At 38.2% G+C, this 17977-nt stretch overlaps 1 long non-coding RNA gene across 1 annotated transcript; it reads left to right on the top strand.

Annotated features, from left to right (window-relative positions):
- Window positions 1-4017: 4017 nt before the first annotated feature.
- Window positions 4018-17518, top strand: LOC149946493 (uncharacterized). The gene is made up of 5 exons (XR_016480497.1): window positions 4018-4187; window positions 4241-4314; window positions 17101-17130; window positions 17181-17333; window positions 17390-17518. It is a non-coding gene; the product is annotated as an uncharacterized LOC149946493 (long non-coding RNA).
- Window positions 17519-17977: the final 459 nt, after the last annotated feature.

Raw genomic sequence — 17977 nt, 5'->3', positions numbered from 1 at the left:
GATCTAATGACAGGCGACGAAACGATTGAGAACGTTTTAAGACTTCAGTCAGAAATCATTCAAGCTACATCTCAAGCAGGATTTGAAATAAGGAAATGGGCGTCGAATGAAGCTGCATTATTGGATACACTACCAGCCAACATGAAGGATTTACAAAAGCCACTATGCATCGAGAACGACGAATCAGTCAAGACTCTCGGCCTATATTGGACTCCTTCGGCTGATAATTTCTCGTTTATGGTTACTTCTCCAGCGTCAAGAAGTTCAATCACTAAACGTACGATTCTTTCGGATACAGCAAGGATATTCGATCCTCTGGGACTGTTGGCACCAGTAACCGTTCGAGCGAAACTGATGTTACAGGAAATGTGGCAGCTAAAATTGAATTGGGATGAGCAACTTCCCCAACCACTTGAAGCTAAATGGAGGTCGTTTCGAACCGATTTACCAGAAATTGAAAACATTACGGTTCAACGGCACATTTCGCAAGCTAATGCTACAGACATTAGCCTGCATGGATTTTGTGACGCATCGGAGAAAGCGTACGCAGCTGCCGTATACCTGAAGACGGTGAATAACAACGGACAAATCAAAATACAACTGATCGCTGCGAAAACAAGAGTCGCTCCGCTCAAACAAATCACACTTCCGAGACTGGAATTATCTGGTGCATTACTTTTGGCTTCTCTGATTCAACTGATCAGGGAGTCATTGAGATTGGATATAGCTGATGTTCATTGCTGGTCGGACTCAACAATCGTCCTAGCTTGGTTGAAAGCTCCACCGCAACGTTGGAAAACGTTCGTAGCCAATCTAGTGTCAGAAATCCACGAGAAACTACCGAGAGCGCAATGGCATCACATTTCAGGAGATAGCAACCCTGCAGATTGCGCTTCTCGAGGAATATCCGCTAGTGAACTGGGAAATCATGGTCTCTGGTGGCATGGACCGCAGTGCCTTATTTTCGCCGCAACAACGCAAGAACTACATGAACTCTCAGAGCCAAATGAATGTTTATCCGAGGAAAGACGAATTATTTCTTTTGTAACACATCATCAAATGGATTTCACGCTCCTTTCCAAATTTTCAGCGCTTAAAAAACTCATTCATATCACCGCCTACATTCTACGTTTTGTCTTCAATTCGCGAAATGCGACAGAATTGAGGATTACTGGACCTTTATCGAAGGAAGAGAACGAAAAGGCGCTATCCCATTGGATTCGGGTCGTCCAAAGCAACAGTTTTAACGAAGAGATAGCTTGCCTTAAACAAAACAAGGAATTACCACGGAAAAGTAAAATCCTTTCGATGCGTCCGTACATCGATCAAGATGGGATTCTTAGAGTTGGTGGCAGACTTTGCCACTCCAACTTACCATACGAACAAAGGCATCCGGCACTGTTACCGAGACAGAGCAAATTAACAGAACTTCTAATACAACACGAGCACGAAAAACATTTTCACGGAGGTGCTCAACTACTAACTTCTGTCTTACAGAAACGTTATTGGATCGTCGGTCTTCGTGATGCCATACGTTTCCATATCAGAAGATGTGTTTCATGTGTACGACAGCAGGCAGTCACTGTAAAGCAACTTATGAGCGATTTACCACCAGCGAGAGTAAATCCTGCTCGGCCATTTTTGAAGTGTGGAGTCGACTACGCAGGACCATTTACCCTTAAACTAATGAAGGGACGAAGTCACTTCAGGTTTAAGGGATACATTGTCGTCTTCGCTTGCTTTACCACAAGATCAATTCATCTTGAACTTGTCAGTGACATGACCACCGAAGCATTTCTGGCAGCATTGAAACGCTTTGTTGCTCGACGAGGAAAATGCGCCGACATTTACAGCGACTGTGGAACCAACTTTACAGGAGCCGATCGAGAGATGAAAACATTCATCAAATTCATAGTCTCTACAAACAACAACGATCAAGTGTCACGATGGCTCGCAGACGAAGGAATTAATTGGCACTTCAACCCGCCTGCAGCGCCACATTTTGGAGGCCTCTGGGAAGCCGGGGTGAAGTCCGTCAAGTATCATCTGAAACGAGTTCTTGGCACCATGGTTCTAAACTTTGAAGAAATGCAAACGCTTCTTTGCCAAATCGAAGCTTGCTTAAATTCACGTCCTTTAACGGCGTTAAGCTCGAATCCAAACGACTTCAATGCGTTGACACCTGGACATTTCCTAATCGGAGATGCGCTCACCGCAATACCCGAACCAGATCTCACTTCTGAAAACGTCAACCGCCTGTCACGTTGGCAATTGGGCCAACAAGTACTGCAGCACTTTTGGAACCGTTGGCGAAATGAATTCCTCTCTCGCCTTCAACAACGTCCAAAGTGGACTACACCAAAACCGAATCTACGAGTCGGCGACTTGGTCTTGCTCAAAGATGAAGATTTACCTCCAACCAAGTGGAGAATGGCAAGAATCACTGAACTTCATCCAGGACAAGACAATCAAGTTCGCGTCGTAACTGTCAGAACCTCTGACAAATCACTGAAAAGACCCGTAGTTAAATTATGCCAGTTACCACTAGACTGATTTTAATTGTATTCAAACTGTTTACTAAGGGTTATTTATGTATGCAAATGTAACTTTCCGGACTTTTACTATCTCATTTGAAATTCGTTATTTCAAGGCGGGCGGAATGTTCGGTTGTACACATCGTAATTTTGTATAGTACATGTACCTATATTCGTTTTCAAATGTTTATATAGCGCACGCGCGCGTGAAAGTGAGTTTTTGGTGGCTGTTAAAAAAGGTGTTATTTTGCGCGTGTAAAAATAAATTAACGGCCAGTTCTGTTTTGAAATAAGAGGAAAAAGGTTTACCGGTTTTTATGTCGGAAAAGTTCGCGTCTTTTATTTCGCTGTTCACGACAGTAGGTATAAAACCTTACCTTGTATTGAAGGGTGGAAACTATCAATTCAGTCTTTGCTACTCCTATGGAATGATATAAAGGATAATTTTTGTTTTAAGTTCTTAGTAACTGGAAGAATTAGTCAAGATTTTTAGAAAACTACTTTGGTTCCATTCGCCAATAAGGTTTACATAGAGCCACGTAGCAGCCATAGCGAGAAGCTTAAAAACTACTGGATTTTCGTCTGCTAAGCAGACGCTTTGGTCTCTTATCAAGGAAAATAGTCTGCTTAGCAGACGATAATCCAGTAATTTATGAGTTTCTCCCATTGGCCGCTACACGGCTCTATGTAAACCTAAAAGGCTAATTGAGATCATCCAAATCCTCAACAATACCAGGCAGCATACAGAGCTGCATCAGTCAATAGCCTCTTAAAACCATCAGATTCATATTGAATTGACAATTTGGATGACTTTATTTTAAACAGACTCGTTTAAAGTACCAGCTCCTGGACCATGATGAAGATTTGTCCAATTATGATAACCATTGGGTTTTGCAAGGTAAAGGACAATTCACTGACGAAGATTTAGAAATTTGCAAAGCCATTAAAAGTCCAAACCTTCTAAAAAAATATTCTTAATTATATTTCAGAATATTTAATTCACCGCTGCTATTCAAAACACCAATGTTCTACCATGGTTTTGGTATATTTAATTAAGACTTGGCCAGCCCATAAAATATTCCACTTTAGATTCCACGAATTTCTTTTGATATATTAAAAAAGTATAGTTGTTAATATTGAAATGAAATAGGGAGGGATTTTTCTTGTACTTACTTTTTATATTTCTTACGAAATCAACTGTTTTACTTAAATAGTTAAAATAATTCAACATCACAGCTGACTGAGCTGAATTCAACTTTAACCTACTGAGAGCAAAATTTATTTTTCTTTGATAAGCAATTTTACAGTGCCATCGTGTGTCCGGGAATTGCAAACACCGTCGTCTGCTTCTTCAACGCTCTCATGGGGAAAAAACGTACCACGAAATTTTAACATTACGGGGATAGGAAGAGGCGCCTCTCTGTAGCGAAGCGACTTTACACTCTCTGGCAACGCGGTCGAAATAGCCATTCTCCAAAAGAAAGTTAAGCCAGAAGTATTGTTAAGATAATGTTTTAAGTTTTGAACGTTTTAAATAGGATTTCGGGCACTCTAGTTATTGCTAATGGGAACTAAATTGTGCTAAGTATCTAACCGCGTAACTTTTAACATTTTTTAGATTTCTAGGAATTATATTGGCCGCATACTTTCCAGGTAAACTTTTAGGCTTATAAATTAACATTTTTTTAAATATTTTAACGGTCTAGGATGTACGCCATTACTAACGGCCATTGGTAAAGCTCAACGAACAGTAACGGACTCATCATTGTCATTTGACAAGGTAAAAAACTATAATTTTGAGCTAGTATTTTGTTTTGGGTCGTATATATAAATATATATATATATTGTATTATTCAATTTAAATAAGGTGTATGATAGAAAGATTTATGGGAGGTCGGGGGGTTAAACTGGGTACGAGGCCCCGTCAAAAAGTTTCTCCAGCGCCACCAAGTGAGGCGTTTTAGAACGTATGTCGGGGAAACATTAAGTTGTTTTAAGACTAGCTTTACACACATTTTTGGTGGAATATTTTAAAATAATTTGAATGTTATTATAAGTATATTACCATGTCGAGAGAGATCCCAGCTACTAGTAGATTGTTGATTTTTCATAAGGAACGTAAGACTTTTTATCAGAAACATTAACGAATTGTGAGAAAACATGGAAAAAATCCCGTCCTTTTATATCAGTAAATCCAGGAAAAACTGGAAATCAAAATCAGGTTATCGATAACTAGAGGTGAATAGCCCTATAAATTAGAAAGGAATGTCATAGTATATAACCAGTTGTTAATATCGTATCTAATTAAAGTTTACGTGGTGGTTCAGGCTAGTGGCCATATTATTTTTGCAATGGACGATCTATTTTTAACATTACCGAGTAACGCTTCGAGCGATTTATACCCGGAAAATACAGCGTCTACTTATAAAGTAAATTTAGGACGACCTTTAAATGTACCTTCAAATTTTGAAGTTGGAATTAGCGAAATTATATTACCGCCAACATGGGAAAATATTACAGAAAAAAACCGGTCATTTTTAGCAGTTTCCACGACAACCATTAAAAACGTGCAACCGTTTACATACTTTAAAATATCAGTGAAAGTGGGTAAAATTGAAGCGGAGAAAGACCAGAATGGAAATATCCTTCGATATAGTGTCGTGCGAAAACTTATTGCAGCGCTTAATGAAAGTTTAAAAGAATTCGGGCTTGATAATGAAATTAAAATTGAACTCCACGCAAAACCAAACGGGCTCTGTTGGAATTTGATAACCACCAATAACTACCATATTAGAATTCCCAATGGACCAATTAAAGAGCTTCTCGATTTTGAACCTAACATAAATCCATATCGGAAAGACGGATTTCATATTGGGTCATATTTTTGTACGAAACCTTTTGCTGGTTATATAAAGTCCTTATCGTTAAATAACTTTAATTACATTGAAATTAGAAGTGATAATGTACAAGACGCCGCGTTTAGAGTCGAAACTCGAATTGATTATCAAATACCGACTGGTGCTTACTCGAGTGTCCAAGACATTTTAGACGCAATGATGTTAACCTTGGATGAGGAAATAAGGGATAAATTTAAATTAACCATTAACCATAATGGATCCGTTCACATTGGAGCCGCGGCGGGGTTTGCAATTATATTTCATTCATCTGAGAAAGGTCTCGGTGAAATGCTAGGCTTTACGCGCTTTAGTGAACTCTTGGCCAATACAGATAGTCTCTACGCTGCTGATTTATCAATGGGAGCCAGAACACTATATATATATTCAAATTTAATATACCCTCAATATGTAGGCGATACGTTTGCCCCTTTGATGAAAATAATACCGCTAGCTGGAAATGATAAGCCGTTTGAAAAATCTATTATTTTTGACAAAATTGATTACTATCCTTTGAGAACAAATAATACAGAAATAGTTGACATTGACATGAAAACGGATTTTGGCGAAACAATAGCCTTTATAAACGGAAAAAGTGTCGTTAGACTTCATTTGAGACGAAATGGCCGACAGTGAAAGTTATTTCAAATATTACCGCGAACAATATGGTGGCGGACCATTTTTTGCCGGACCTGTTTATCAACGGGGAAGAGGCGTGGGCGGAATTTTTAAAAAGCTGATAAAATATATAACACCCATTATCAAACCCGTGACCAAAGAGGCTTTTGGAGTAGGCAAGAGATGGTGGCAAGATTTAAAACAAGGACATGACCCTAAAGAAACGTTAAAGAACACTTTAAGAATCGCCGGTAGCAATTTATTACATAAAGCGGCTGATCGATTAACGAGAAATCAGTCTGGCAGCGGCTGCCGTAAACGACGAACGGGCCCCATTAGGAAACGAAAAAAAGTGTCCAAACGGAGAGTTACAAAAAGAACCAAACTTGACTTTTTAGGATAATAATGGCGGTTTACGAGGGAATGCTAAGTCAGCTGGATATTTTTCAACGCCCATTGGTCAATACTAATGTAATTACCACAACGGAAATAAGATATTTACCAACAAACAATTTATCGGACAATGGCCCTCTGGAATTTTTTATTCCCGCGTCGGAAGATTTATATATGGATTTATCAAAAACTATGTTAAAATTGAAACTGAGACTTTTACATAACGATGGATCGGATGTCCCCGCCGTTGAAACAAAAGTGGCACCAACGAATAATCTAATAGGGTCGCTTTTTAATCAATGCGATTGTTATCTCGGGGATACTTCTACCCAGTCCGCGAACAACTGCTACGCTTACAGTTCGTACATTGAAAAATTAGTCAACTATGGACAAGATGCAAAAAATTCGCAACTCCAAAATAGTCTCTTTTATATGGACTCTACGACCAAGCCTACGGAAATGTGGTTAGATACGTTCAAGTCAGAGTCCAACGGGGCCCTTAAGCGAAGCTCAAGATCAAAAGAATCGCAATCCTTTGAAATAATGGGGCCTTTGTCTGTTGATGTGTGTAAAATTAATAAGTTTATGTTAAACCAAGTTCCGGTACGATTTCGTTTAGTTAGAAGCCCGCGCCTAACTACCGTCATGTCTATGGAAGCTGGCAAGGATTATAAATTAGTTATAGACCAAGCGTACTTGTACGTGACAAAAGTTAAAGTTAATCCTTCAATCGTATTGGCGCATGCAAAAATGCTAGAATCAGATATTCCAGCTATTTATCCCTTAACGCAAACGATTGTTAAAAATTTTAGCGTAGCGAGAGGCCTAACGAGTATAAACCGCGATAACATCATTTTAGGTAGATTACCGAAACGAGCTATTGTGGTTTTTGTCAAGGAAGATGCGTTTATTGGGTCATTGAATAGTAATAGTTTACAATTTGAACATTTAAACGTGACCGATTTGTCCCTCTCGGTGGGTCCTGATCGTTATCCTCCCGATGGGTTCCAAATGGACTACGACGAAGGGAATTATTGTTTACCTTATCAGAGTCTATTTTCCGCGATGGGGATCGATGGGGCCGACCGTGGTAATTTCATAAGTTTTAAAAATTTTAAATACGGGTATAACATGTATCTGTTCGATCTAACGAGCGACAACAATGCTAGTGGGGATTATATGTCTCTTAGAAAGGACGGTAGTTTACGACTCGATGTGCAATTTAAAAACGCATTAACACATAATGTGACATGTATAATGTATTTTGAATTCGATAATGAGATTTTGATAACACGCGATCGCAAAGTAATTTATAACGCCGAATAAAACCCATTTAAAGCACTTTACCTTAAGCGGTTTAACAGTTCCTCGCTTGCAATCGTTCAACCATGTCACGCTCTCATTATCTCTCCGATAAACTGGAAATTTTTCTTTCAAATGACATTCCGGGTACCGATCTTAAAATTAAACGCCAAGGGCATAGAAAATACGTTTCATTTAATCTTAACGTTTGGGAAAACTTATGGACATTTTCCGATGAAATTGACACATTCTTTGACTTGACAAAACCCCCAACCCGATTTCATAGTTGGCTAACCGATTACGTAAAACTCGAAGGATTTATATGTCAAAGAGGTAAATTTATTGATTTGCGTTCGCACGTCCGCGGAGCTAATGACAAGTATAATGTCTTGTACTCGACTTCAAACGGTTTTGCAATGTGTAAAACAAGCTGGGAGCGGTTAAAAATTATTCGTTTAAGTCTTAATACGGAAATTCAGGAGAGAAAAAACTGTTACCAGTGTATGAAGAAATGTATTAAAGACGAATTAACCGAGATTCTAATGTCGTTAACGGGATCCTGTGAAAATACAGCTTGTCACTTTCAATTGGCTCATGACATTACGTGCCTTCCCGTAGCTTCGCATTGGTCTGAAAGGCTTGAGGCTAATGTGAAAAGAGCTCTTCCTCTGGTCAATTATCAAAAGACTCTAAATAATTTTAACGAAAACTACCCACATTGTTCTTTAAACATACATAATTTATTTCATGCAATGGTTAACGATGTAAATGAAATTATTACAGAATTTTTGTTTTAATAAATGGTATAAATTTAAGAATATGGTTTGTTTAATTTTTATTACAAGTTAAAAGGTCAAAGCGCGCGGCCATGAATAAAACCATAGAGAAAGTCTATTACGATACTGAAAATCCAGGGGGATTAGGCGGTGTCAAGCGATTAGAAAAAAGTTTGCCCTTAATTCCAAAGACCAAAATTAAAAAATGGTTGTTAACGCAAGACCCCTATACGTTGCATAGAGACCGAAAGCTTAAATTTGCTCGTACACCAACATATGTGACGTCACTGAATGAAATTCATCAAATGGATTTAATAGTTTTGGACGAGTTGAAACCGGATTATAATTTTATTTTAGTTAACATTGACGTTTTATCGCGCTTTTTATCCGCGTTACCTTTGAAAACAAAGAGCGGGAAAGACGTTCTACAGGCGCTAAAAAAAATTCACAAAGTTAATAAACCCATGAAAATTAATACGGATCAAGGGAAGGAATTTCTTAATAAGACCGTACAGGATTATTTAAAAAAGAACGATATAAAACATTTTGTAAGTTACGGGGACATAAAATGCGGAATCGTAGAACGCGCCAATAGAACTCTCGAGAACAAAATATATCGTTTAATTACTAAAACTAAGAAACCAAATTTCATTAAGGATTTACCGAAAATTGTTAGATCGTATAATAACAGTGTACACAGGTCGACCGGGTTCAAACCGTGTGAAGTAACGGTTGATAATGAGCATTTAGTTTGGAAAAATCTTTACGGTAAAAAATCAATTAGGGAAAAAGCCAAATTCAAAGTCGGTGAACGTGTTCGATTAACAAAAGCCCCGAAAGCGTTTACTAAAGGCTATAAGGGATACTGGTCGAAGGAAGTGTTTACTATTAAGAGAGTGATTAATAGACCTCGTCCTGTTTACGTCATACAAGATCAAAATAATCAAGTCATCTTGGGTTCATTCTATCCCGAAGAACTACAAAAGATTCTATCATGAATACTAATCAGCTTGATGAATTTTTGAAATGTGATTATAGAACGCGCCCATTTTATATTGGTATATTTTCCAAAGACGCGATTCCCAAAAAACCGCCGAAACAGAAAACGTATTGTTTTATTATAAATACGGACGATTCGACGGAACCAGGTTCTCATTGGGTCGCTGTGTTTATTGAATCGGGAAAGGGAGAATTTTTCTGTTCGTTTGGAAATTCACCTGTTACGTACAATTTTAACTTGGGTCATTTAGCTAAAAAGTGGGTATATAATAAAAATATTATCCAACCGATTGACTCGGAAACATGCGGTGCTCATTGTTTATTTTATATCGTATGTAAATGTTCGGGGTATACTTATAGAGAAATATTAGATATGTATAATGATACTCTATATATCAATGACATAATCTCGTTATGGAATATGTGTCTGCATTTAATGAATCACGAAAATAAATATTGTAATCAATAAATTTTTTATTGTATCAATTTTTCCATTTTTTAAGAGGGCTTAATGCTCGGCGTCTGTTTTTAGGTGTCGGATAAGGTTTGCGAACATTTAGTCTCCTCTTCACGTGCTTTTCATTCGTTTGCAAATCTTTATCCGAAAATGGTAGAGACACAGCCTCCGATAAATTCTCCACGCTTTCAGCCGATGGCCTATACGTTGCGTCGCTGTCTCGTGTAGTACCCGTCGCGCCTTCAGACGTATTGAAGAGGTTCCTTATGTTACTGGTACTTTCGGAACGGCGTGGTGTACTACTTGAAAGAGGATCAAACTCGCGGCGGAGTGCTTCGTGGACGGCTTCGGGAATATTCGGTGTTGACTCCGCTATCAAATGATCCGGTAGAAACGCCGGGACTGGGGGAGTAGGTCGAAGAGGGGGTCTCGGTTCCGCGTGTAGATAAACGGGAATCGGATCGGGAGAAATCAACGTAGTACTGGGTGAAACGGGGGAACCGCGAGAGACATTTCTCGGAGAATTTGTTGGTGTAGCTACGGGTCGTATCATCTGCGCCGGTGCGAGAAGAGGGGCCACGGGCCGTATAATCTGCGCCGGTGCGAGAAGAGGAGCTAACGTATTCGATGGAGGAGGCATCGCTGGGGGCTCTAAACGAACGGCGGGGACTCCTTGAAATTCTTTAATTTTAAAGTACCTTTGAAGCATAGTTAAATACTCTCGTAACGTATCCTCCTCACTCCCTACTTTAATCGGTTTATTTATGATACTTTTCATTTGATTTTGAATAATGTCTATTAATTTGGCCGTATCGCTAAAATAGCTATCAGCGGGGACTAAAACGAATTTTTTCATCGATTAATAATACGGTTAAGAACCACGGGAATTAATGAACCGAGAATTGCACCCCAGAATCCACCTCGCTGAGATATTAGAATTTTTCGACGGTTTAAGTCGGTTAAATTTTTACGAGCAAGTTTTCTGATGCACGCTTTATAGCGCTGTAATATTTTTTTCCTATTTGCGCCTACAGGTAGCGCCCCCCGGGTAATATTAAGACAAATATTAGAAATAGAGTTTAATTGTTCGGGACTAGCGTTTTTAATTAAAAATTTGCGCTGACTGGGGGAAGCTTTTTTAATGAGCGTTAAATAAGGTTTATGTTCCCGTATCGCTCGTGGCCAAGTCATCTTACGTAATGAAACAATTTTATAAATACATTCAAATTTATTCAAAAAACACAAAGAATTTATACAATGAAAACATTTTCACATATTTTTTATAGAATATATTTAACAGAATAAATTTTTTTTAAACATTATTTTTAAACCCGTCACCATTACTCTAGAAAAGTTATCATTGGGCCCTCTTCAAATAAGCAATTTGTTCGCACTTTGAAATGTTCTGGTGTTTCTTGATTTAAATCTAAAACAATATTAGAATAGGGTCGGGAAGTAGTTACATTATTGTACACAGTACTTAGAAAATTTGGGTTATTAGGAAATACTTGTCGACTGAGACATTTAATCTGACTAGGATCACGCGGACTCTTAAATAGAACAATGTACGATGAGTTCAAGCTAATATCGCGAGCCGCTCGACCTTGACCAAAAACATTTTGGGTTAAGAATAATATAGTTAAATTTAAGTGGTGACTACCAACACGAAATAATTCCGAAACGTACGCGTTATTTAAACAACTTTGAGAGAGATCGTCGAGAACGAGCAAGTTATTTATAGAACTATCAAATATTTCTTCCGGTTTCTCACTTAATAAACCCTGATGAAACTCGATATCAGGTATAATTTTTTTAAGCTCATTGAATTTTTCCGACCAAATATTATAACAATAAATGATTCGCTCGGGAGGTTTCTCGAACAGCGTGTGTCGATTTTTTAAAAGCCGAAAAGTCCAAACTGTTTTTCCGCATCGACTCGGTCCACTGATGAGGAACGTGGTCGGCGATTTAAACTTGAGCCGCGTTACTGACATTTTTGTAGCCGAAGGGAATACTGGTACCGTCGCTCTTGAAGATTCGCTTGTTAGACGTAAATCCAACGAGTTTTTCAGCTGGTTTTTGGAATAGCTGCCCCGTTTTTAAACGTTTCACGTTAAATGGGACTTCGACGCTGTATTTCAATTGTTGGTTGCGTGTAGCGAGGTCCTTCACAGCTTCAAAGTTGACAATTGACTGATTTTTTTTAGTCAATGTAATGCCCTTAAGTTTAGTGACAATCTTTCCAGATTCGAATAAAATTGAATAAGCTTTACATCCCAAGGAAACAAAGGCTTTTATATTTTCATTGGGATACTGGTCAGCTAATGTACCTAGGGTAGTCCCAAGCGGAATATTTAAGTCTTTACTCATATAAAGAAAAGCAGAATCAGTATCGACGTAATTTAAATTAGAACCAATTTGAGCCATTAATTTGTATAATTTAATACGGCCGTAACTGGCTACAAACGCGCCTATCGTTGGTGACCCTTTCCGATAAGTTGGAACGTAGTCTTCCCGAAAACGAGTGGTGACTAAGGCTATATCATCGTCTAGTAGTTTAAAATCCGTTAATTCTTTGGTTTTATCGGCCAAAATTTCGACTAATTCCTTATAAGAATTAATAAAAACACTTTGGCCTCGATTTAAATTAATGGAATTTTTGCCCCACAGACTGTTTAGACTAAGTTTGCCAATAGCTTTTAAAGCGGGATTATCGGTTATATCGTCTAAATTTAAATCTAACCCGTCAATTTCATTAAAGTCTCGTAAATAATTAAGTTTTTGTTCTAATGTAATTATGTCTTTTGGATACGACGAATTTTGAACTTTGATTTTGTAAAAAAGCCGAATATAGTCATCGAATAGCGGACAATCTTTATCGAATGTCTCTTGGTAATGATGTACTTCGTGAATTGTAATAATTTTGTAACCGTACTCTATCGCTAGATAAAACTCGGGGGTCGTCCACACGTCGGTTATGCTACGCTCTCGAACAGTATGGGTACATTCGAAACATTGTTCAGCTGCACATTTGTAGCAGAGAGTATAATAAATTTTACTATTAATTTTAGCTGAGAGAATAGGGAGGTTTAAATTGGTAGGTGGCAGCACCGTAGCTTTAATCAGACCAAAATAAGCGTTAACGGAAAAATTAAAGTTACAAGTTATAATTTCGGGGCTTGATTTGGGATATTTATAGGAACTCATCTGGACGGACGGGTACATACTATTGAAATCCACGACTTTGATTGGTCGATCGGGAGTGGCTTCGGCGTAAATTACAAAGTTTTCGACCCTCCCCCCGCGAATGGCGTCTCTCGCTCCTATCGGTTTGGTAAAGGGTAGGGAATCGCAAAAACTCGCAATTGCTGGGTCTTCTACTAACTCATCATACTCGTGTTCCCATATACTAATAAACTGTGCATTAGGCTTTTCCTTTTTTAAAAAATTTTCGCGGTCTAAGGTTTTGAGATAAATATTTAAATTATAATCTTTTAACTGTTTATCGTAAGCCTGGTGGTCAGTGTGCAGTGGGCATTTATGGTAATGGCAGCCGTAAAATTCGGCAATTATTTCGGGCGAGGAACAATAACCGTCTAATCGATAGGGATAAATGACATGTTCTCCACCTAGCGATCGCGCCGTTTGAAATGTCACGTTGAGTTTTTTCCCCAAATAAGCTAACCATTTTAGGGCCTTGGCACTATGGCGTTTCCTATAACCCGTCCCCGGAACAATCGCGATAGTGTTTGGTTCGACAAATCTACTAAGGAATAAATTTGTGACGGCTCCCGGCAACGTTATGGCGTTTGACCCTAACAAATCAAAATCGACTGTTTTTAAAAATAAATTTCTAAAACTATCGAATCCTTTCAGTAAAAGTTTTACGTCATCGATCGCGTATTCGGTTAAAACTTTATTTAGATCAAAAACGACGTAACGCTGGGAATCGTACCATTGATTAAATTCTACGATTTCCTCGTCCGTAAATTTGTCGATACCAAAATATTCTTTCTCGGGGAGGGCGCCGATGTAATCTAAATTGTTTTCCGTAGCGAATGAATAACAAAAATAACCTTTCTTTTGGACAATCTTAAAAGTTTTCGAGAAATTTCGAAGGGCTGTAGGTAGGAACATGAAACTATCGATAAAGGCTATTTTAAATTGGGCGAGAAACATACCCAGGGCTTTGGAACCGGTATAAATTATCTCGGGTTTAATCTTTCGTTTTAATAGACCGTTAAGAATAAGCAACGTATCGAAACCACTCCCGAAATGGCTAATTAATATGACGTTTTCAAAGACCGGCCTCGTAACCGTATCTCTTTTCCGACCATTAACTGTCACCTGGCATGCTAATAAATAATCTAGGAAATTTTGAACGCAATCAAAGCCGTGAAATTTTCGGTAATCATAATTGGTCGAAAATGGCGCTTCTTGCATCGCGGAAATGATTAAAATTGGTCTAATTTTAGTGTCAGTCGTTATGGTCTCAAAATCAAAATAACATAGTCGTTTCTCATTTGATTTTATTTCTAATGGGCGGACGTGACACTCGTTTTTGGGATGCTCAATTTTGCAAAAAGCGCATTTGTTGTCGCAATTATGATTGCCTTCATAGTCTTTCCCGCAATTTAAACAGCGCCTTAAAACCTGACAGGTTCCTAGTTCTACGTGTTGGGAGAAACAATTTGGTCCGGCAAAATACCGATTACAGTCATTACAACGGGTAGCCTGTTCTATACTGGGGTGGAACTCCGGGCCGCGACAGCGCCGGCATTTAAGCTCGGGTCCGCAGTCGTGACTTTTTTTCTGTTTGATACTATGTAACAGGGTAAGACAAAATTTACAGAAAGATTGCGCTCCAAACATGGCCGAATAAGATCGTACGACGTGGGTGTGGTCTTTAATTTTAAAGAGGAAAATTTGTTTTTCTTTGAAGGGACCAATAAACACTTTATCGAAATTATCGTCCGCCGAGATTAATATAATTTGGTAGTCGGGTAATATATTTTGGAATCGGTTAATGTCTATTATTTCTACGGGGCCTTCGGGAACCCCCGCTAGGGCGTGTAATTTTTTGGCTTCAATTTCTTGTTCGGGCTTGTGCCCGTTTCTAATTGTCTTTAAATCGTTTTGATTAAAACTAGCACCCTGTCCTAAACTTTTTAAATGCTGATAGTCGGCCAAAACTCTTCCCACCGCCAGGGCTCTCGTAAAACATAAATTGTCCGTATTTCTAATTGGAATAAATGTGTTACCTTGGTTGATATACTGATCTAAACATTCATAACTTCTGCTTCTAACACTGCGAGGAAGTCCTCTCATAGGGGTATCTTGAAGAAATATTAGGTCGAATCGGAGGGGTGACTCTAGATAAATGGTTTTTACGGACTGGGCTACCTTTTCAATCCCCGTTAAAATTCTCTCAGCTGTCAACTCATTAATATTCATTAATTGGAAATTTATCGGATCTTGCAGCTCATCGGAAATTACCACCACCCTGACGCGCGTGTAGCCTAAATTATCGGCCGTAATTCTATCTAATATTGATTGGAAAATACGGGTCAGTTGGTTACTGATATCCGCGTGGTTTAATTGGTCTAAATTTTTAAAATTACACTCGAATAGCATAGATTTACACCTATACTTTCGAGAAGAACTGGCAATGATTTTATCTATCGAGTAAAAATTTTTAGGGTTGAAACGGGTGCTAAGATCGAGGGCCATGGTGTTTTTAAAGTCCTGCGTAAATATTTAATACGGTTTGAATCGTTGTCGCGACGTCGTAAACTTCGCCGGAATTCTGCAAGTTTAATAGTTTTTCGTAGTGACGTCCACGGTTCTTGTAAACTAGAACTTCACCTCGCCGACCCGCTAGAATTTCAACCTTCTCGTTTCTTAGTTGAAAATCACCTTCTTCATAAACTATCTGTTCTAGATACTCTTTTAACTCATACGCCGAATCTAGTTTGACGCAAACGCCGTCTTTTGTCGCGGTTGGCCGATCGCTATTTTTGACGTAACGCCTTATATCTAAATACAAGTTATTTTTGAAACTTGCAATTTTTATCCCGAAATTTTTATGGCGGGAAAACTCTACGACTATATCCGTCCAGCCGTCGTCTACTGGCTTAGATGGACCGGCTTGAGATGGACCTGGTTGAGATGGGCCTGGCTTGGATAGGGTGCTTTTGGGTGGCGCATCAACTGGTTTGAATGGCGATTGTTTGGAAGGGCTATCGAGTACCTCGTGGCATGTTAAATCTATGATATCAGGTTGATTCTTCGGGATGTCTACTTCAAAACGAGTTTTCTTAATATTTACTTTATTTCCGAAATCTAATCGACGACGGACCTTATTGACCTGGGAGCAGGGAGGTGTTTCGGATTGGTTCTAAAAATTAAACTAAATTAAATGGTATAAAAAATAGACTGAATTAATAAACTATTACTTTGCGGTCAAAATCCATCGTGCCAGAATAATTTCCTAACAATAAACGGTCATTTAAAAAAGGTAATTCCCCAAATTTTAAAATGTACTTACAATTTCTTCAAGTCGAAAGCAAGTTGTGAAATAAATGCAAATAAAGCGCGTCCCTCTATTTATAGTCGCAAAACCCCCTAGCGGGACGCTTAGGAACTTCTATAACACATGCTAATTTTCATAACGGTTTTAGGTACTCGTAATTTTTCGTAACGGTTTTTTTATATCAACATGTGGTAAATAAACCCCCTAGCGGGATGCTTAGGAAACTCCATTTTCTAATGGTTTTGTAACAATTTTCACGTACTCTATTAACGTAACGTTTTTTTAAATAAATCAATGTTTTCTCGAGAAAAATTCCATACACGAACCTAACCTCAAGCTATAGTAAATCAAATATTTAGGTTAAGATTACCGGGTATAAAAGGCGCGATTTTTTCATGTTTTATCACATTACGTTCCTGAACTACAATGTAAGTTGTAAAACGTCTTAATACGAACCTTTTCAACAAAAATTTAAAAATTTAGGGCCTCCAATACTACGGCAGAATTTATTAAAGTAGTGAAGGGGAGAGGACGCGGAAGTAATGTACTTTTGATAATATACTGTAACAAGAAATTGATAATTATTAAATTATAGGAGAAAACGCGGACCTAGGACCAGTTCGAAGTAATTATTTTCTATTTTTTATTATACTTTTATAAAAATTCTAACAATAGGACCCGACACGTTGCCACCACCCTCCACGCCTTCGGACCCACCAACACCCGGGAACTCCCCAACGCCCTCGAACTCTCCCACAATTCCCTATCGGGAGATTTTGATCAACCCGTCATTGTCGGCGGAAATGCGAGTACTGGACTTGAGGAAAGGTAATTCGTTAAATATATTTTAATACGTATGAAATTATAATATGAATTTTTTCTAGCGCCGGGGATCAAAATCATCGTGGAAGGGGGTAATATATTCAACATGTTTTATTATATTAGCAACTAATTTATGTAATTTTAGGTGGCGCCCTTAAAATTTTAATTTAAAAATAAACTGTTTATATTTATTTTTGTATCTTTCTTAATAAGCACGTTAGTTGTATCATATAAACCATTTTCATACAGATTGGTTAAAACGTACCATTCCTACTTGTTAATCGACGCTTACAATTTCCCGCGCTTTTCTAACCGAAACACATGTTAAATTCGCGCCAAAACTTTAACAACCATATAGCTACCAGGTCATGAACCCTAACGGTTAATTATAAAGATACGCTTACAATTTCCCGCGCTTTTCTAACCGAAACACATGTTAAATTCGCGCCAAAACTTTAACAACCATATAGCTACCAGGTCATGAACCCTAACGGTTAATTATAAAGGTACACACATGTAATAGACCTATAGAGTACAAACTATACCCGTTTCCCCGCCAAAATCATGTCAAGTGTATATTAATAAACCTAAAGAGTTTAACCACTTGTTGATCGACGCTTACACTTTCCCGCCAAAAATTAATATTCAAA

The sequence above is a fragment of the Leiobunum rupestre genome, chromosome 4, assembly GCF_980474605.1.
Source record: "Leiobunum rupestre chromosome 4, qqLeiRupe1.1.hap1, whole genome shotgun sequence".
Taxonomy (NCBI): domain Eukaryota; kingdom Metazoa; phylum Arthropoda; class Arachnida; order Opiliones; family Sclerosomatidae; genus Leiobunum; species Leiobunum rupestre.
This window is presented reverse-complemented; position numbering and strand designations above follow the sequence as displayed.